Source organism: Prionailurus viverrinus, chromosome B1 (genome assembly GCF_022837055.1).
Source record: "Prionailurus viverrinus isolate Anna chromosome B1, UM_Priviv_1.0, whole genome shotgun sequence".
In the NCBI taxonomy this organism is placed as follows: Eukaryota; Metazoa; Chordata; class Mammalia; order Carnivora; family Felidae; genus Prionailurus; species Prionailurus viverrinus.
In genome coordinates, this window is record NC_062564.1 from 54,541,957 (window position 1) to 54,564,164 (window position 22,208).

Below are 22,208 nucleotides of genomic sequence, written 5' to 3' on the forward strand. Positions count from 1 at the left end.
AAATTGATCACCCCTTCCTTCTCTTTCTTCCCCGAAGTCAGTTCCCTCTATTGAATGTTGATTTTCACAGACCAGAAATACAAAATAAAAGTAGAAATAGGCCCCAGTTAGAAGCGACAGGCCCGACCTCACATGACCCCTGCGATAGCAACTTGACCTGAACAAGAAGCATATATCCTAAAGGTTGGAAATTAGGAGGATTTTGATCCTGCATTACCCTGCCTCTGACCCAATCTCTCCCAAGTTATAGAGTCATCCCTGAGAAGTAGCAGATAAGACACCTCTCCTGCTTCCCCAAGGAAGGGTATATCATCAGGAGAACTTGTTTGGATGGCACATAACCTGAGGATGACATTTCACACAAGGAGAAACTGGTACTGAAACATGGATGGAGAGACTAAGGGGTGACAGGACAAGTACAAGGAAAGAACATTTCCCTCCTCTATGCTTATCAGATCCTGTCACGCAATCCTCTGAGCTGGGGAAGTACTGGCTAGTTCCTCTTCTTCAGAGTCCTTTCCTGCTTGTCTTCTTTTTTTCGCTTTGGTTCTTTCCTGAAAAGTTATCTTCACAGGACACAGACTATTTTCTTGAAGGCCTCACTTAGCTGCCTTGAGAATGACTTGGATAATGAGCTCCTAGAAGGCATTGATTTCTTTCCCACATTTAGTTTTCTTTTCTTTTTCTTTGACTTATCTCTCTTAGAAGACTCACCATGGACCCCTCTATGTTCTCTCATGGCTTTGTCATATTCTCTCTGGTACCCTCAGCCTTGCAATCCCACTTGTCTTTCTTCTCGTTGGACATTCCCCTCCAGGTCTCGTTTGCCTTCTTGGAAAGTTTCATAATACTAATGTTAAGACTGTCTGACTTGATCTTTTCTCACTCAGGATCGAGCCACAGCATCTATGCATAAATATGCCTTTTGGGGGGCACTGAGGTCTTTTCCCTTCTCCAAAGGCTTCTTGCAACCTTTATGATTCTTGGTCTTTTTGAGGTGTTTCCTCTTCTCACTGCAGGCACTGTCGTCCTCATTATTGGAGGAACTGGCAGAGGGCTTGCTGTCAAATCTCTCTGCCATTTCTTCTTCCTCTCCTGAGCTGAATGACTTATTCGTTCCTTCTCTTGAGTCATCTCTACCGTTGATGGCATTCTCTAAGTAGGTATCCTTTTATCAAGTTCAAGTGTGTGTGGCTCTCCTCTTCATCGCAGTTAGAGCCCTATTCGCTGTAGTTTTGGTTTACCCTCTCTTCCAATATTTCATTTTTGATGTTGAACTTTTTGCGTTAACAAAATCAGGTTCCCACGCACCTGCCTCTCGATGCTTCTGAAGGTGCCCTGCTTGGTCTCAATATCAAAGTCAAAGGAGCAAGTGGGGGTGAAGCCACAGGCAAAGTTGACGAAGGAGATCTTGTCAAAGCAGATGTACACGGGTGGCTTATGAACGTAGATAAACCTTGCTCCGGCAGATGCAATAGTCTTGAGCCTGCCTTACAGGAGCAGATGGTGCACAGGCACTGAGCCCCCGAGCGCCCTTGGAAGTTGCCTGGAAACTTGTGGTTGACCAGTGTTTTCATGACCCGATTAACATCTCTTGGAGGCATCTTGACATGTTCTTGGTGATCTGCCTGTCAAAGCGCTTCTTCATCTCTTCCTTATTCGTAATAGGAGTTAAGAAAATGTCCTTGTTCTTGGGGAAAAGAAGGGTCAGGAAGTGGCATTAGGTTTGATCCTGTCTGATGGGCAGATTCAGGCTAATCACAAAAAGCCTCTGGTGCTGGTCGTTGTAGAGTAGCGAAAAGAGATTAAGTATCATGGTGTAGGGGATCTTATAGTCAAAGAACTTGCTGTGCAAGTGCAGAAGGTTGGGGTAGATCCAAATGTTCTCACTATCAAGAGAAGTCACACATTGCAGCTTCTGGAAGATGTATCTTCAATGCCTCCAGGATTATGTACATCTTAGCATGTATCGGGCAAAGGCCTCAAACAGGTCCACGTCATCCTCTAGGGTGGGAGACCCACAGAAGTGCACCTCCGTGAGAGAGATTTTGACATCAACATTCCGGTGGAATTCTGGTGTCACCTCATTCTTGCCTGTGGTGCACTGAGACATGTTGCTGAGGAGTATTTCAAAAAGCAGACGGCCATCAATGTCAAAGGAAGGCAGCAGTCCACCAAACTTCACCGTCCCTCAGCTTCTGCCCTTCATAAATAGGACCTCCTCCATTAGTTCGAGGCAACAGTGAGTTTCGAAGAAATCAGAGTTCCCTAAATCCAGATTCTCATATGCCATCATACTTGTAGACGTGGCTGTTCTTTTTGAGTAATTTAAGTCCATGATCCAGAACTACATTGTACTAGATGACCTTCCACTAACGCTCCAGGCTGGATGTTGTCCACTTTGCCTGTCTTGCTATTCTTAAATATCACACCCAGGAGCCTCAACTTTAGCCAATTAGCATTCATAGAGCCTTTCACTTCTGATAGGTCCCTTGAACTCCTGACTTTCTGCCACGAGAATAAAGATTTGTCTTACTTGTTCCCCACTGTTTTTTCAAAACAGTACAGAGCCTATTTTGCACTCAGTAAATATTTGTGGAGTAAATGAAAGAATTAAGGAATGTATGACTTTCATAGAACAGCTTCATATGGATTGTGTATAGGTTTATGTCCCAGCTATGCCTATATATACATCAACAATACCTCAGTAATAACAAATATTGTTTCTATAAATGACATCAATGTTTACCCTATCATTCACATAAAAAAAAAATCTAAGGGCTTCCTGTTTCTGGTTCCACATGTAAAGAGCTTGGAAGTTGCCACTCTATCCTAAGAACAAGTAAAATGCTGAACAGACAGAAAAATCAACAACTCTTCTAGGATCCAAAGGAGAAATGAGAACACAGGGCCCTCAAGATAGGAGAGACAGGCGAATATAGAAAGTCATAGCTCACAGGAGCAGAGGCTCATGTGTGGAAATTGCCACGTGAACCAGGTATTATTGGAGCCTAACTGTCTTAGAGGGAGGGAAAAACCAAATTCCGGTCGCTCTAGCTTTCCATGTGGAAAAAGGGAATATCCAACTCCAACCCACTCTAGCCATCCTTTACCACTGAAGGATGGAGGAAAAAAACTAAGAAATACTTCTGAACTTCATAGTCCAGGGCTATAGGCTTATTAAAAGTCTGAGACCTAACCTCATGACTATAGAACACTTTCTCTTTCCCCACATCTCACCACCACATTACTAAAGACCTATTTACAGCAACTCCTTTTACCCAAGTACCTCACATGTGGCTCTTGAGAAAAAATTACACGGTATACCAAAAGGCCCCTCCACACACCCCCCCCCCCAATTTGAAAAGATAGAACAAGTGTCAGAACCAGACATGGCAGGACTGTTGAATTTATCATACCAGGAATTTAAAAAACTATGATTCATATGCTAAGAGCTCTAATGGATAGAGTAGACAGCATACAATAACAAATAGCGATTGTAAGCAGAGAGATGGAAATCCTAAAAAGAACCAAAGAAAAATGCTAGAGATAACAACAACAATGACAACAACAACCAAAAAACACACTATGACAGAAATGAAGAATGCCTTTAGTGGGCTAAATAGTAGACTGGAAAGGACTGAAGAAAAAATCCCTGAGCTTGAGGATATGTCCATAGGAACCTCCCAAACTGAAAAGCAATGAGACAGAGACTGAAGGAAAAGAACAGAATATCAAAGACCAAGGGACAACTACAAAAGGTGTGACATACGTGTAATGGGAATTCCACAAGGGGAAGAAAACGAGAGAGGAACAAATAAATATTTGAATCAATAATGATGGAGAATTTCCCTAAGTTAATGTCAGACACCAAGCCGTAGATCCAGAAAGTTCAGAGAACACCAAACAGGATAAATATAAAAAAAAAAAAAACAAAAAACAAAAAAAACAAACACAAAAAAACCTATACCAGGTAGATATTTTTAAACTACAGAAAATCAAAGATAAAAATAAAATCCTGAAAGAAGGCAAAGGGAAGAAACACCCTGACTAAAGAGGAACAAAGATGTGAATTACATCTGACTGCTCAAAAACCATCCAAGTGAGAAGGGAGTGGAGTGAAATATTTAGTGTTGAGAGAAAACAAGACAAAACGAAACAAAACAAAACCACCAATTAGAATTTTGTACCCTGAAAAATTATTCTTCAAAAGGGAGGGCAAACTAAAGCCTTTCTCACATAAACAAACATTAAGAGAATTTGTTGCCCGTAGCATTGCCTTGCAAAAAATGGTAAAAGAAGTGCTTAAAGCAGAAGAGGGAAACAATAGAGGTCAGAAACTCAGATCTACATAAAGAAGGGAAGAGCACTGAAGAAGAAATAATAAAGATAAAGTTAAAAACTTTATATTTTCTTTTTTTTTTTTTAACATTTCTTCATTTTTGAGAGACAGAGAGAGACAAAGCATGAGCAGGGGAGAGGCAGAGAGAGAAGGAGACACAGAATCTGAAGCAGGCTCCAGGCTCTGAGCTGTCAGCACAGAGCCCGACACAGGGCTTGAACCCACCAACCGTGAGATCGTGACCTGAGCCGAAGTCAGACACTTAACTGACTGAGCCACCCAGGTGTCCCAAAACTTAAAATTTTCTTATCCTTAATTGATATCTTTTCAAGTTAGTGTTTTAGTTTCCTTTAGATACATTCCCAGAAGTGGAGTTGCTGGATCATATGTTAGTTCTATTCTTAGTTTTTTGAGTATCCCCATATTGTTTTTCCATCATGGCCATGACAATTTACAATCCCACCAACAATGCAAAGGAGTTTCTTTTTCTCCACAATTACACCAGCATTTGTTTTCTCTTGTCTTTTTTACGATGACGATTCTAAGGGGCAGGTGGTGATATCTCACTGTGGTTTTAATTTGCATTTTCTTAATGACAAGTGATTGTTGAACATCTTTTCATGTACCTGTTGGCCATTCATATATTTTCTTTGAAAAATATCTATTCAGGTCCTTTGCCCTTTTTGAATTGGATTATTATTATTGTTATTGTTATTATTTTTGCTATTGAGTTGTAGGAGTTCTTTGTATATTTTGGATATTAACCCCTTATCAGATACATGATTTGCAGATATATTTTTCTTATTCCAAGGGTTGTCTTCTTTTTTTTTTTCTAATTTTTTTAACACTTATTTATTTTTGAGACAGAGAGACAGCATGAACAGGGGAGGGTCAGAGAAAGAGGGAGACACAGAATCTGAAACAGGCCCCAGGCTCTGAGCCGTCAGCACAGAGCCCAACGCGGGGCTTGAACCCACGGACCGAGAGATCATGACCTGAGCCGAAGTCGGACACTTAACCGACTGAGCCACCCAGGCACCCCCCAAGGGTTGTCTTCTTACTCTGTTGATGGTTTCTTTTGCTGTGCAGATTTTTAGTGTGGTATAACCCCACTTGTTTATTTTGATTTTGTTGCCTTTGCTTTATGTGTGATTTCCAAAAAAAATATTACCAAGACCCATGTCAAGGAGATTTTTTCTTGTTTTTTCTATGAGTTTAATGGTTTCAGGTATACATTTAAGCCTTTAATCATCAGTTTTGAGTTAATTTTTTACTTTCATTTTTCTACATGTGAATATACAATTCTCCCAACACCATTTATTAAAGACACTTTTTTTTTCTCCATTGAGTATTCTTGGCTCTCTTATTAAATATTGGTTAACTGTATGTGCGTGGATTTGTTTCTGGGATTTTGATTCTGTCCTATTGGTCTATTTGTCTGCTTTTGTGCCAGTAATGTACTGTTTTAATTACTATAGGTTTATAATATAGCTTGAAATCAGGAAGTGTGATGCCTCCTGCATTGTTCTTCCTCGGGACTTCTTTTGCTCTCCAGGGTCTTCTGTGGTTCCATATAAATTTTAGTAGTATTTTTTTTTAATTTCTGTAAGAAATGCCACTGGAATCTTGATAAGGATTGCATTAAATCTATAGATGGTATTTTAGCAACATTCAATATTATTTCTTCCAATGCATGAACATGGGATACCTTTCCATTTATTTGTGTCTCTTTCAATTTCTTTCATCAGTGGCTTGTAGTTTTCAGAGTAGAGATCTTTCGTCTTCTCAGTTAAATTTATTCCTAATTATTTTATTGTTTTTGATGTTATTCTGGATGGAATCAATTGTTTTTGTTCTTTTTCAGAAAATTAGTTGTTAGCGTGTAGAAACACTACTAATTTTTGTGTGTTAATTTTGTATCTTTCAATTTCACTGAATTCATTGATTAGTTCCAACAGTTTTTTAGTTGAGTCTTTAGGATTTTTTATACATAAAATTATGTCATCTCCAAATAGAACAGCTTCATTTCTTCCTTTCTAATTCTGATGTCTATTATTATTATTAATTTATTATTATTATTATTTTGTCTGATTTTTCTAGCAAGGATCTCCAGCACTATGTTGAGTAGAAGTGGTGAGAGGGGGAATCCTTCTCTTGTTCCCTATCAGAGGAAAAGCTTTTAACCTTTTACCATGAAGTATGATGTTAACTATAGGCTTGTCATATATGGCCTTTATTATGTTGCAATGCTCCTTCCGTGTCTAACTTATTAAATGTTTTTATCATAAATGGATGTAGAATTTTGTTAATTACTTTTTTTGTGTCTATTGAGATGATCATATGTTTCTTTTCTTTCAGAAACAACCTATTTGATTATGTGTGCTAATGTATGCATCTTACATATGTATATATATTTATACATATGCTTATGTATGCTATAATAAGTTAAATGAATGACAGCAATGATTCAAGGCATGGGAGAGAGGAATTAAGATTATTTTATTATTATAAGTTACTCACACTACCATGAAGTGGTATAGTGTTATTAGAAAGTGTTCTTAGATTTATAATAAATATATATTATAAATTCCAGAACAACCACTACAAAAAGTTTTAAAAAATAGTATAATTTGTACATGAACAAAAGAGAGAAAATGGAGTTATATAAAATGTTCAATTCAAAGGCAGAAAAAGAGTAGAAGACAGAAAAGCAAAAAAGAACAGGGACAACAAATAGAAAACAGTAATAAATATGATAGATATTAATCCAACTATATCAATAATCATCTCAAACGCCAATGGTTTAAATTGGACAATTAAAAGATGGAGATTGTTAGAGTAGATCAAAAAACAAGATTCAAATATGTGTTGTGTATAAGAAGCCCACTATATATATATATAAAGACACATATAGACTAAAAATAAATGGATGAAGAAATATATACCATGATAACTCTAAAAAAAAAAAAGCAGTAGCTATATTAATTACACACAGAGAAAATTTCAAAGCAGGGAAAATTATCAGCAATAAAAAAGGACATTAAAGAATGATAAAGGGATCAATTCTCCAGGAAGATAATGATTTTTAACATGTAGGTACCTAACGTTGGAGCAACAAACTACATGAGGCAGAAGTGCAAGGAGAAATAGATGAGACCACATCAGAGTTGGAGACTTCAGTATCCCTCTATCAGAAATGATCAGATAAAAGAGGCAGAAAATCTATAAGGATATAGTTGAACTCAGCAACACCATTGTTCAACTGGCTATAATGGACATCCACAGACTACTTCATCAAACACAATAGACATGCTTCTTAAGCTCACATGAAACATGCAACCAAGAGAAACCACATTCTGGGCCATAAACACACCATAGCAGATTTTAAAAAATAGAAATCATACAATGTCTGCTCTCAGATCACAAGGGAATTAAACTAGCGGTCAATAACAGAAAGATGAGTAGGAAATCTCAAAATACATGAGTTTAAAGAGCACACTTCTAAATAAAGCATGGATCAAAGAAATCCCAAGAGAAATTTAAAAATATTTTCAACTAAATAAAAATGAAAACACAACCAAGTTTGTAGGATGTAGCAATAACAGTCCATGGAGAGAAATTTATAACATTAAATGAATATATTAGAAAACAAGAAATATCTAAAATAGGTAAACTAAGTCTCTTCCTTAGAAACTTAAAAAAAATAAGAGCAAATTAAATTCAGAGTAAGCATAAGAAAAGAAACAATAAGCAGATATCAATGAAATTGGAAATAGGAAATCAATCAACAAAATCGTATACTTGTTCTTTGAAAGATACATAAAATCAATAGTCTTGTAGCCAGGCTAAGTAAGAAAAAAAAAGAGAGAGAGACAATATAAATTACTAATATGTGAAATAAAAGAAAGGATATCTCTACAGATCCCTTGGACATTAAATGGCTAATCAAGATGTGCTATGAATTAACTCTATGCCCGTAAACTGATAATCTAGATGAAATTCCTTGAAAAACATAAAATACCAAAAGTCACACAAGAAAGAATAGACAAACTGAATAAGCCTATATTTATTAAATAATTTGAGTCAAAAATTAATAACCTCCTCAACTAGAAAGGTGGGGTCTAGACAGATTCACTTTCGAATTCCACTTCACATTTTAGGAAGAAAATGTATCAGTTATTGACAATGTCTTTCAGAGGACAGAAGCAGAAAGAATACTTACTAACTCATTCTATGATGCTAGCATTACTCTAATTCCAAAATCAGACAAAGGCATTAGGAGAAATAATTTCTCTTTGAGCATAGATGTAAAAATTCTCAACGAAATAATAGCAAGTAGAATTCAACAATGTATAAAAAGAATTATACACCATAACCAAATGACATTTATCTCAGGTATACAAACCTGACTCAACATTCAAAAATCAGTTTATGTAGGGGTGCCTGGGTGGCTCAGTCGGTTAAGCGTCCAACTTCAGCTGAGGTCATGATCTCATGGTCCATGAGTTCGAGCCCCGTGTCAGGCTCTGTGCTGACAGCTCAGAGCCTGGAGCCTGTTTCAGATTCTGTGTCTCCCTCTCTCTCTGACCCTCCCCCATTCATCTTCTGTCTCTCTCTGTCTCAAAAATAAATAAACGTTAAAAAAATTTAAAAAAAATCAGTTTATGTAATCCATTGCATCAACTTTCTATAAAAAAAAACCCCACATGATCATATTAGTAGGTGCAGAAAAAGCATTTGACAACATCCAACACCAATTCATGATAAATAATTTTAGTAAGCTAGGAATAGATGAGAATTTCCTAAACTTGATAAGAAATATCTATAAAAAACAAACAACTCCCCCACCCCGCCCCAAACAAACAACAAAAAATCCCTACAGCTAACATAATGATGAGAAACTTGAAGCATATCCACTGGTTATCAAGAACAAGGCAAGGAGGTCTCCTCTCATTACTTCTTTTTAACTATCCTATTGGAAGTTCTAGCTATTGCAATAAGACAAGAAAGGAAAATAAAAGGTATACAGATTGGGAAGTAAAAAATAAAAGTACCTTTGCTTGCAGCTGACATAATCGTATACACTGAATATCTGGGTTTCCCAGATTCAAATGCAATCACGTTCATTGTTCATTTTATTTTTTCTTCTTTCTCTTTTTTTTTAACAATTGAAATATAACTAACATATAATGTTATCTTAGTTTCAGGTGTACAATATGATGATTCAACAATTCTATACATTACTCAGTGCTCATCAAAATAGGTGTACTCTATCTCCTTTATCTATTTCACCCATCCTCCCACCCATCTCCCCTTTGGCAACTGTCAGTTAGTTTTCTGTATTTAAGAGTATGTTTTGGGGGGCACCTGGGTGGATCAGTTGATTGAGCAGCCAACTCTTGATGTTGGCTCAGGTCATGATCATGGTGTCTTGGAATCAAGCCCCGAGTTGGCATCCGTGCTGTGTGTGGAGTCTGCTTAGGATTCTCTCTCTCTCTCTCTGACCCTCTTCCCCCTCCCCTGCTTGCACTCTCTCTCTCTCTCTCAAATAAAATTCAAAAACAATTGTATTTTTTTGTGTGTCTCCCCTTCTCTTTATTCATTTGTTTTATATCTGAAATTCCACATGAGTGGAATGATATGGTATTTTTGTTTCTCTGGTGAGGATGTGGAGAAAAAGGAACACTTGAGTACTGTTAGTGGGAATGTAAATTGGTGCATCCACTGTGGAAAACAATATGGAGGCTCCTCAAAAACTTAAAAATAGAATTACTATATGATCCAGTAATTCCACTACTGGACATTTACCCAAAGAAATTAAAAACACTGATTTGAAAAGATATATGCGCCCCTATGTTTATTACAGAATTATTTACAATAGCCAAGATATGGAAGCAACCCAACTGTCCATTCATTGTTGCCTATTATCTTCAGATGAAGATATAACAGACTCTTTAAGATTTTGTCCCAGTTTTCTTTTCTAGTGGTAGGTCTCCCATTCTATATTCTAGCACCTCATACTTCACCTTTCCAAACTTCTTTCAGAATCCCAAACATGCAATGGTATATCTCACTTTAGAGCATGCTTATCTTATGCCTTGGAATACCCTTACTTTGGTATTTCATTTGGATACTACCTATTTATTCCTCAAAAGTTAGCCTACAGGGCACCTGGGTGGCTCAGTCAGTTGAGCACCTGACTCTTGATTTGGGCTCTGGTCATGATCTCACGGTTCATGAGATGGAGCCCCACCTATGGCTCCATACTTACAGTGGGGAACCTGCTTGGGATTTTCTTTCCTCTTTCTCCCTCACCTTCCCCCACCACTTGTGCTCACTTTCCGTGTCCCAAAATAAATCAATAAATATTTTTAAAAAATTAAAAAGAACATTTTAAGAAAGGTTAATCACATGAATAAATAATTGAGTGAACAAATAAAAATCTTTTCAAATTTAAAAACATTTCTCACATGTGTCTTCCCTCTCTTTTCCTACTGGCACTTTTCATTTCGGGTTTTATCCATTGTAAGTAGAACATTGTAATAATGCCTAAGTAACTTCTTTCAATATGAGGTCCCTTCTCTCCCTACTTTTCCTCTCTACACACACACAGTGTCACAGGGTTCTGGGACACACACACACACACACACACACACACACACACCTATTCTTCTATCCTGAGCACTATTACATTAGACTTTCTTAAAGATTCTTGTCTCTATTCAATCCCTTAGCTAACATCTTTCTGCCAGTTTTTTTTTCCAGTAAATCTCTTTCTCCCCACTTGCATTAATGTAGATTATATTCATCTACCTCATCCATGAATATGCACTGACTGTTCTTGCTCTGAGACTTGAAATCCTTTCTTCAGATGACTTCCTTCAGCTTGCATGTGCACCTCAATTTTTATCATAAATGGATATATAACATGGATTATAACCCCAACTGAATTATTAACCTCTTGGGAGAAAAGCATGCATTTTAGATGTCTATAGCATTCTATAGAATAAAATTCTGAATTAAGAACACAGTATGTAATCAGCAATGATTTAGTGATTGATTCCATGCTAATTTTGGAAATCTTTATTGACATTTTCACTTAACTATTCTTAGATACAAGTACAATTGGATACTCATGTGTTAAGGTAATCCATCTTATTTCAGTAGAACCTTGTGGATTTTTGCATTTTTGTTTAAGGTATACTACAGTGTTGATTTCCATGGATCTGTATGTATGTTTGATTACAGTATTAATATGTTAAGAGCTTAAGATGTAAGACTGTAGAGCAAAAAGGTTAAGCACTTGGGTTATGAGCACAAATTAACTTGCATTAATTATAGGTTTGAAATGATCCCTGGGTCTCATTCCAGCTGAGTAACCTCAGGCAAGCCACTGAATTTCAAAGTCTCAGTTTCCTCATCTGTAAAGCAGAGATAATGAGTTTCTAGTTGATAGACTACTGGGAGAATTAAAGGACATGGAATGTCTTTCAACTTGTAAGAAAAGAACAGTCAACAGTAAAATGTATATCCAGGAAAACTATCCTTTAGGAATGAAGAGGAAATCCAGACATTCTCATATGAATGGACACTAAAAAAAAAATGGTCACAAGCAGACCTACCCTTCAAGAATGGCTAAAGGAAGTCCTTTAAATGAAAAGGAATCAGGGAGCATCAGGAAAGACAGAACAATGGAAAGAGCAGAAAAAAAGGCAAGTATAATAGACAATTTTTATCCTCATGTGTTTTGCAAGTACATAATGCCCCTCTTTTGTCCATTATAATGTTTTAGATTTTAATTTAATTGGAATTTGAAATGTTTCTAATTTAGTTGTATTAATAGCAAAAAAAAAAAAAAGACATAGGGCTTCTGAAATATTTAGTATAGTGCCTGACACAGAACATAAATGCTTGATATACACTAATTGTTGTTATAAAGAAGATTTAAAGATCAAATCTAAACTTCTAATTTAATCTATGAGGAAAATGAGATCTAGAGAGGGCAAATGACTTGCTCAAGACCAATAGTTAATGAGAGAAATGGCCTGGATAAAAATCCAGGTCTCCTGATACTCAATGTAGTCTTGTAATGTCCATATTGCTTTGCAGGCTGTGGAGGACTCCCTGAAGGCCTTCTAAAGATGTTCCGCTTCCTCTTACTGTAGGTATATAGTGCTCTGAGAGCATTTGATATGTAAATTTTTGAAACTGAAAGAATAAAAACATATGGAATCGTTGAATCACCATACAGTACCCCTGAAACTACGATAGCACTCCGTGTTAACGAACTGAAATTAAAATAAAAAGTTTTTCAATTTTTTTTTTTAAAAAGAATAAAAGCAAAAGTATTTATCTCATCATATCCAGTTCCTTTGTTTTTCAAAAGGAAGGGCCTATAAAATTGTCCTTTGCCGGCTAGTGATAAAATTTTCATTTGAATTTATACTACGTTGGCTTCTATTTTCAGGTTGTAAACACTATTTTGAGTCGAGCATAGTGCTATTTCTATCTTACAGGAGTTCATTGTTCTATTTCAGAGGTTTCTTTTTAAAAATTCTTCTTGGAGTTTAAACATGCTCATGGTTTTCCTCTTCGAAATAGATCCTACATGCAGTTTTAAAGAATGCTTCCTTAAACTATGAGAAGGATGACTAATTCCATTTTAAGTTTGTGGCCAAATGATGGAAAGCAAAGACATCCTCCAGAGAGTTTACCAGGGGGCTGGGGTCTGCAAAAACCTTTTAACAGAGATTTGAAAATGCAACTGTATTAATTATCAGGAAGGATACTTTTCCCCTAAAAGAATATTCAGCCAAAACAATAATGATTTGTTTGCCTCATTTAGAAGCATAGATTTTTTTGAAAGTAAGGAAAATTCTTTTACAAGGAGAGCTAAGCCAACTCTCGTGCATATGTAAGAAATAAATCCCAATTCTTTCTTGTTTCTGTTTCTTTTTTTTCCCCCAAAAAAATTGTATAAATGAGGAAGTAGTGCCAAGGACCTATTAGTAATAGTTATTTCCTAATTGCAGTGGGAAGCATCCTGCATGTTTAAATAAATATTGTTAACTCTGACCCCTCGCTTTGCCAGGACTGATAAGGCAATTGTTTGACCTATATGAAGCGCATACAGTATACACAGAGTGGAGTGCAGCAGGAAAACAGGAAACAATAAATCAGAAATTAGAGCACTGATTGTTGTAGCTAATTACATCAGGCTTCTGCTTAATTTCTCACTCTGTCATTCTAACCTGATTTTCTTGCCAACAGACTTTGCAAATTGCTGGTGTCACGTACATTCAGCAAATAATAATCCTTAGTTACTGTGACTGACAAATGAATGAGCAGGAGAAGATAGTTTATTATGCAAGGATGAACTGAGACATTCACCAGATACCTGCCTGGATGCTTTTTTAATTCACTTACCTACATGTGCTGCATGATGCATTTCTCCAGGAGCAGAGATTTTGGCCATCAAGACAGCTTAATTAGATTTGTGGTTTGGTTTGATAATATTGAGCAAGAAGAAAAGACGGTACTGTAAAGCGGAGGGAGGGAAGAGATTGGCTTGGACAAAGAGAGAGATAAAGTGGTAACTTAGCTATTTAAGTCAAATCCAAAAATAATATGTTTAGGGTGAGTGAGATTAGTCAGCATGTTATTGAAGGTTAACCTTGTCTAACATTGATTTGGGGAGCCAACGTGGTATTTTCAGCCTGTTATGGTTTGAGTATTGAAATTCTAAACCACATGTGTTAAAAAAAAGAATAATACAAATGAGATGCTCTTATTCCGAATTAATTGATTACTCCCAGGTGCTACTTCTGTACGGAGATAATGCATGTCAGTTCAGTTTTCCTTGAACCCAGTCCTGGTGTTATTTAAATAGTCTAAAATCAACTTTCCTTTCCTTTTTTTTGATTTTATAAAAAATCCTTAAAAAGTTCTGCTATAGACCCTGAAGATGGAATATGGAAGATCTAAGTGAAGAGAGTTTTCACTCTTGGTTATTTAATTAATTTTCATATTCTGGGTATACTCTCTAACCTTGTTATAGTATTTACTAATCAGATTATCCAACTGCTGAGCAAATCCCCAGCTAGATACAACTTCACCCAGGCTCGCTGCTTCTTTGGTGCTTAATAAAAATCATATTACTTTTTTTAACTGAAGGTTCCATGTATGCAAGTTATTTAAAATGAAAACTGCTTCTCAGTTTAAAATCAAATTTACTTCATTCTTCTTTTCCCCTGGACTCTGATTTTACCCCCGTCTTGCTTTAGCATCATTTTCAGGGGAAGAGAAAGAGAATTTAACACTGAGATGTGAGGGGATCACACCACAGTGACAAAGGATGTGGCAGAGATGTAGGGTCCCATGTTTGAAACCACTGTTCCACTTGGTAAAGCAAGAGGTCAGAGTTAACTATTTACTTAAACGTGTAGGTGATGTCTTACATTCCAGCGATGAACTTGGAATGCAGGCCAATTAAGCAGCCCGGGAACTGTGGTAGAAGGGCCAAAAAATGGAGTATAACGTGCCAGCATTGCTGCCGGTCCAAAGGTCAGAGGGTGCAGAATGCTTCATTCCTTGTGTCTTCAAATTAATTCTCATGTATAGAATGTTTAAACCTCTCCAAATCCCAAGCTGACCTTCCAAGAGTCCTTCTTAATGTCATTTTTTTTCATGTTTTCAGACAAATTTTATAGATATATATTAAATAACCATCGTGTGCGTATTGTGCCATTGCATTCTTCTCACTGTAGGGGAAGATGTCTTCCCACTACAGGGAAGACCGCTTAAGATAGCATCCCAAAGTCATCGCCCTCAAGAGCAGTTGAAGGAAGCAAACTTGAACTTACAAAACAAGAATTAAATGACACAAACCGGAACATAATCTTCTAGATTCCTAAATGTGTGGTATTGACAAGGCTATGGAATTTAACGAGACCAAATTTTTCAGAGAATGGAGATAATTTGACATGGACTTAGATGGATAAATAGCATTTGGATAGCTGGAGAAGAAGGAGAAGACATTTTAAGCAGAGAAAATTGGTTAGAAGAAGTGGGGGAAACACTGCAAAATTGGAAACAGGGAGAAGAGTGGTGAGAAGGGGGTAGGAGGTTGTTGGATGGAGAAGGTGGCACAGATCCTAAGTGTTACAGGAGGGGTTAGTTTTATTATTACAGGTAAAGAGATCGCACCAACGGATCCAACAGTGAGGGCTTGGGGTGTGGAAAATAGGGAAGAGAAAAGGCTGGAACTAGCACATCAAATGAAGACATTATTAAAATAATCCAGGTTTGATGTGATCAGGGTCTGCTCTAGCTGGTGATAGTGAGAGAAAAGGAAAATATAAATTCAAAAGCTACTCAAAAGCAGAGATTGGCAGACACGATGACATTCCATGTAGATGAATAGAAGGGTTGTGTCAAAAAAGAGAGATGTGGCACCTGGAAGAATTATCTTTGCTTTGGCAAATATAGAAAATTTGGAAGAACAAGTGTTTCGATGGAGAGACGAAAGGGCATCAGTCTCCAGGGAGAGAAGGAGAAGGGACAGAGCTCTTTTCTGGTCTTAGCTGCAATAAATCTTCCAGATGCCTCATTCCTTATCAGTTACAGACGTTTGTATTAGCACAGCTTAGTTTGTGTGAAGTGCACAGACTTGTCCCAAGACAGTAAGTACAACATCTGTGTGAAATGTGTCAAAACTAGAAAGGTGTGTGCGGGGGAGATGACAACCTGATGAAATATTATCAAACGCTACCCCTCAAATACCAGAGGTAGCATGGTATTCGGGGGCAGGGAAGGGCACATACTTTTACAAGAAGCCACCACAAAGAACTGTGCATCCCAAAAGGAGATGCGTTTCTCAGTTTCCTTTTGTCCTCGTCCACTCTGGTCAGCTCTAATCTTAACTGTGCTCCAGGACCTTGGTTCTTGCACCTGCTCGGATTGGATCTGGTGTCAGATGCCAGTTGATTGGTATGTGACTGGCCTGTCTCCTGCTCAACTTTTGCTCTAAGTACTAGGCTTTGGGTGGGGACCAGTGTCTGACCTCATGCCACCCTCTAGTGATTGACTTCACAACTCCTGAGTCATCAGTCTCCACGGAAAGGGACTACACAGTCCAGAATGTATAAATATAATCTTCTATTCTCTCCCACTTCTTTCACACCCATGCGCTATAACATTAGCCATAAAAGGCTGATACTTTTGCTTATCACTCTGCTTTCACGGTCTTCATCCTCACTGCCTGACGGTTTGGGCTAAAACTCAAAGTGGAAGCACACTTCAACTTTTCGCACATGTTAGCATCTAGGACCATTTTAAACTGTTGTGCAACCGAAAAGGGTATGATTGTGAATGGCGTGCCTTCATTATCTCGTGTGAATACAATAAGGAGCTCGAGCATATGTCCTTATCCAAGATGGTTCTTATTAATCCAGACATTGTTTGTAGCTACAGGGAGATTTCTGAAGATTCATCACCACCTTTGATTGTGATAGGAGCGATCCCTCCAAGTGAATCCAAGATCACATTTGAACTTGACTTTTGTAGACGAGCTAGTTAGAGTTTTAAGGAGTCCATGGCTTGGTTTACAGTGTCCAGGGAAGCTAAGACTCGAGGTAAGTCATTAAGTTGTTTTCAGTTTTTTCCTTGTGTAAAAGCCATTGTTAACAGAACTTATATAAAAATCAAGACATTGGGCCAAACTTTGCTTCTAGAAGGGACTCTGGTCAAGGTTGGCCCAAATTGACATTACAGGAAAACCTGTTTTATTTCTCCCCTTTTCTTATAGACTTTAAAGCATTCTTTCTCCATGTAATTTTCACCGGTGAATGGTTTGCTGTAAATGGGGTGCACTGTAATAATTCAAAGTTTTGATTTCATTTATGATTCCCAGAATACCTGGCTTAAAAGAGCCTTAAAGCTTTCCTTCTTTTTTTGTTTTTTAACTTGAATTTGTAATATTCCTGCTTTCTTGGACCCTGATGACACCACAAATGAGAATATAACTAAAAGTATACGCTGCTCATTATGCTCATTAGTGGAGCTCTAGCACACCTGTGTTTTATATATATATATATATACACACACACACACACACACCTGTGTTATATATATATATATATATATATATATATATATACACATACACTCTCAATAAAAGGCTGGCCTAACAGCCTCAGAAAGCACTGCCGAAAAGAGGTTGCTTCAGGCAAGCTCTCTCTCGGGAAGAATATTGTTTTCTCTCAAAGAATATTAGTTCTATTAGTTTCTTCCCACGAGCACGTGTGAAGAGAAGGAAAGAAGCTAAAAGGAGAAAAGCACAGCTCTGCCCCAATCCACTTAATCCCCCTCATGAAAACTCATTATTAGCAAGAGTTTTGATCTTTGTACTTTGCTAATTTACTCCACACGCAAAGAAAACTCGATTTTAAGTGTGTGTTCCCCGGGGATGTTAAACGCAAAATTATTAGAAGCCGTGGTTCACCTGAAGACTCCAGGGGACTTCAGAATTTCCACACCTACCAGCTCCATCAACGACCTCCCTACTCCTGCAGCCACACCCCAAATATACATGTCATTTCAATAAGAGCAGAGCACTTGCTATGCAGAGAGGCTTAAATAAAATTAAATCAATTACTTTCCAATCAGATCGTCACCCCCAAATCTTCTCTAGTCAGGGAAGCCGGACTCAACATGGAGGTCCTCTTGGAATGCAGAAAACAATGATCTCTGCCACGGTCCTGCTGGCTCCCACATGGATTCTGTTTATTGTCCTCATCTTCTTACCGACAGAACTCTGCTTTTGCTCAAGGGAGCGTGCCCAACTACAAGATCACCTTCCCAGGTCTCTCTTGCTGTTACAGACGCCATTTAACACAGTTCTAGCCAATGAGAACCAAATAGAAGCTTTGAGCAGAGCTTCTCGGAAAGTCATTTCAAAAGAGTCGACTGACTTTGTTCTTTTTCTTCTTCATTTATGGGCAGAAAATATAATGCTAGAGGTAGAGTACTCATCTTATGACTGGAAATGAGGGGGATGGGAGATAAAACCACATGCCACGGAGAGTCGGATAGAAAGAAGAGATGCAGGTTCCCGAAGGCACTGCAGAGTCAACACGCCATTCCACAGACACATAAAACTGTGCAGCCGTACCGATTCCCAAATGGTATCGTCTCAGAAGTGAACTTTTCAGTAATATTACCAGACATGATAAAAAAAAACACAATTATGCATGTATTTATCTTGAAGTAATAGATCTGTCCCTGGGTCGAGATAATTAATATATTTATTGTGCACTGATTAGATATTCGGCACCTGTTCTTATGCCAATTCATCCAACCTTCATAGCTACACCAGTAGGTGAATGTTACTACCCACCTTTTTACAAAAGAAGAATGCAATGTTCAGAGAGGTAAAAAGGGCATACAGCTCGTGCATTGGATTTATTACATTCTCTTTCCACTGTACAATATTGCACTTTTAAAAAATGTTTATTTACTTTGAGAGAGAGCTAGAGGGAGAGGGGCAGAGAGAGAAGTAGAGAGAGAATCCCAAGCAGGCTCCACACTCAGTGTGGAGCCAGACACGGGGTTCAATCTCAAGACCATGATATCATGACCTGAGCTGAAATCAAGAGTCGGATGCTTGACTGACTGAGCCACGCAGGCACCCTTATCCTGGACACTTTTCAAATGTTTTAGATACTAATTCTTTCTTTATTCTGCATTAGGCACTACTATTTTACTTTATTTATAGGATCTTTTGTTTAAAAGTGTTTTCACTTCCAATGGAGACAGATATATCCATCTTTACACATTTTTGTGTGTTTAGCAAGGTGTCTGCCTTGTTTAAAAATTTTCCCTAAAAGGAAAACACTTTTTCCTGACTCACATACCAACTTCGGACACACAATGTAATTGTGTGGCAGAGACTCCCACCCCAACCAATTTTCCAACTCTCCCGACACCCACCCTGGTGTCTTATAAGTCAATTCTGACACCAGCTTCCTGGAGTTAGCACAGACCCCACAGGTGTAGGGTTCACTTCCACAACATTGCTCCCCACTGTAGATGCCAGTCACCAAGTCCCAGCCTCCCATAATGCTGACCAATAGGCTATAAAATCAAGGGTTCCTATGACCCCTTCCTTGGGTTTGATAATTTGCTATAATGGTTCACAGAATTCAGGAAAGCATTTTATTTACTCTCATTGATTTATTACAAAGGATACAACTCAGAACAGTCCAATGGAAGAGATGCATTGGACAAGGTATGTGGGAAGGGGCATGGAGCTTCTGTGCCTTCTCCACGTTCACCACACTCCAGGCACCTCGATGTGTTCACCAACCCAGAAGCCCTCTGAGCTCCTCGTGTTAGGATGATGGAGACTTCATTACATAGATATGATGAGTGATATCATTGGCCATTGGTAATTCCTGGCCTTCATTACACAGAACCCTACACCTGTGAGGTCTGTGCTAACTCCAGGAATTACCAATGGCCAATGATATCATTCATCATATCTATGTAATGAAGTCTGGGAATCCATTTCCAGCCTCTCTTCCCCAGAGACTAAGGGTGGGGCTGAAAGTTCTAACCTGCTAATCACAAGGTTGGTTCCCCTAGGAACCTACTCCCCATCATTAGATGCTTTTCAAAAGTCACCTCATTAACATACACTCAGGTATGGTTGGCCAGACTTGATACGATAACAGAAGACACTCCTTCACCTTTGTCACCTTTGAGCTATTTCTAGAACTGGCAACAAAAACAAATATTATTACAAAAGATGCCCCTTTAGTCCTTTTCGGGAAATTACAAGGGTTTTAGAAACTCTGACCTGGAGCTGGGAACAAAGACCAAAATATATATTTCTTATATCACAATATCATACTCCTAATTCAAAATCATAAAGATAGAATCCTATAGTTTTATTTCTAGTGTGTGTATAAAAAGAATTTTATAGTTTCATTGAGTCAAATTTATCACTCTTTTGCTTCATGACTTTTTTTTTGGTATATTTTAAAGAAATTCTTTGCTACCTCATCATGAAGATGTTATCTAATACTTTTCCTCTCAAGATATTATTGCTTTGTTTTTTATATTTAGGCTTTTAGTCCATCTGGAGCTCATTTTCATATACAGTATGAGGTAAGGATCTAATTTTGTTTTATTTTACCATACAGATAAGAAATTATCAAGCATTTTTCCTTTCGGTATTTTCCAGACTGTTTTGTACTATTACCATTTTTCTGTAACACGTTTCTGTCTCTGAGCTCTCTATTCTGCAACATGTATCCATTCTGGCACGATTTCCGTGTTGTCTTAATTACAGATAATGCTTAATTACAGCTTTATCATAAAGCTTGATATCCGGTTGATCAATACTGCCAATCTTTATATTCCTTCAAAATTATCTTATGTATTCTATTTTTTTTTCATATTTAAAGACTAATTTCTTAACGTGGTTTTAGGGTTCACAGCAAAGTTGAAAGTAAAGTAGAGTCTCATATATTCCTTGCCCCTCCATATGCATATCCTTCCCCAATACTAACATCCCCCACCAGTGTGGTACATTGGTTCTAACTGATGAACTTACATTGATACACCAGAATCGTCTAAAGTCCACAGTTTACCTTAGGGTTCACTCAGTGTTGCGCATTGTATGGGTTTGGAAAAATGTTTAATAATATGTAGCTATCATCAGAGTATCATACAGAGTATTTTCACTGCCTTAAAAATCTTCCATGTTCCACACATTCACTCCCCCAAACTCAGATCCTGGCAACCATTGATCTTTTTACTGTCTCCATAGCTTTGACTTCTCCAGAATGTGGTAGAGTTGGAATTATACAGCATGTAGCATTTGCAGATCGGCTTTTATTTAGCCCGATGCATTTAAAGTTCCTCCATGTCTTTTCATGGCTTAATAGCTAATTTCCTTTTAGCATTGCATAACACTCCACTGTCTAGATGTACAGTTATTTTAGCCCTAAATCTCCTGAAGGACACCTTGATTGCTTCCAAGTTTTGTTAATTATGAATAAAACCGCCATAAATATCCCGGTGCAGGTGTTTGTGTGCATTGAAGTTTTCATCTCCTTTGGGTAAACATCAATGAGTGTGATTGCTGGATCAGATGATAAGAGTAGGTTTAGTCATGTAAGAAACTGCCAAAGGTCTTCCAAAATGGCTTGTATTTCCACCAGCAGTGAATGAAGATTTTGTTTTTCCACAACCTCTTCAGTGCGAGGTATTATCAGTGTTCTGGATTTTGGCCATTCTAAAATGTGTAGTGGTATCTTAGTGTTGTCTCAGTTCACAGTTCCCTGATGACATATGAGGTGGGGCATCTTTTCATATGATTATTTGCCATCTGTATGTCTGTATGTCTTCTTTGGGGAGGAGATAAGGGTTGTTTGTTTTCTTATTGTTGAGTTTTAAGAGTTCTTTGTATATTTTGGATGGCAGTGCTTAGTCAGATGTGTCTTTCCAAATATTTCCTCTCAGTGTGTGGCTTGTCTTCTCATGCTCTTGACATTGTCTTTCACGGAGAAGAAATTGTTTTAATTTTATTGAAGTCAGCTTCTCAATTTTTTTTCATGGATCGTGTATCTGATATTGTATTTAAAAAGTCGGCACCATGCCCAAGGTTGTCATGATTTTCTCCTATGTTATCTTCTAGTTCTATAAGTTTAAGTCTGTGATCCTTTTTTTCTTTTTAATTTTTTATCGTTTATTTATTTTTGAGAGACAGAAACAGAATGTGAGCAGGGGAGGGGCAGAGAGAGAGGGAGACACAGAATCTGAAGCAGGCTCCGGGCTCCGAACTGTCAGCACAAAGCCCGAT

At 37.7% G+C, this 22,208-nt stretch overlaps 1 pseudogene; it reads right to left on the reverse strand.

Annotated features, from left to right (window-relative positions):
* Positions 1–312: 312 nt before the first annotated feature.
* LOC125164755 (FACT complex subunit SSRP1-like) lies at positions 313–18,229 on the reverse strand (annotated as a pseudogene).
* Between the last annotated feature and the right edge of the window lie 3,979 nt (positions 18,230–22,208).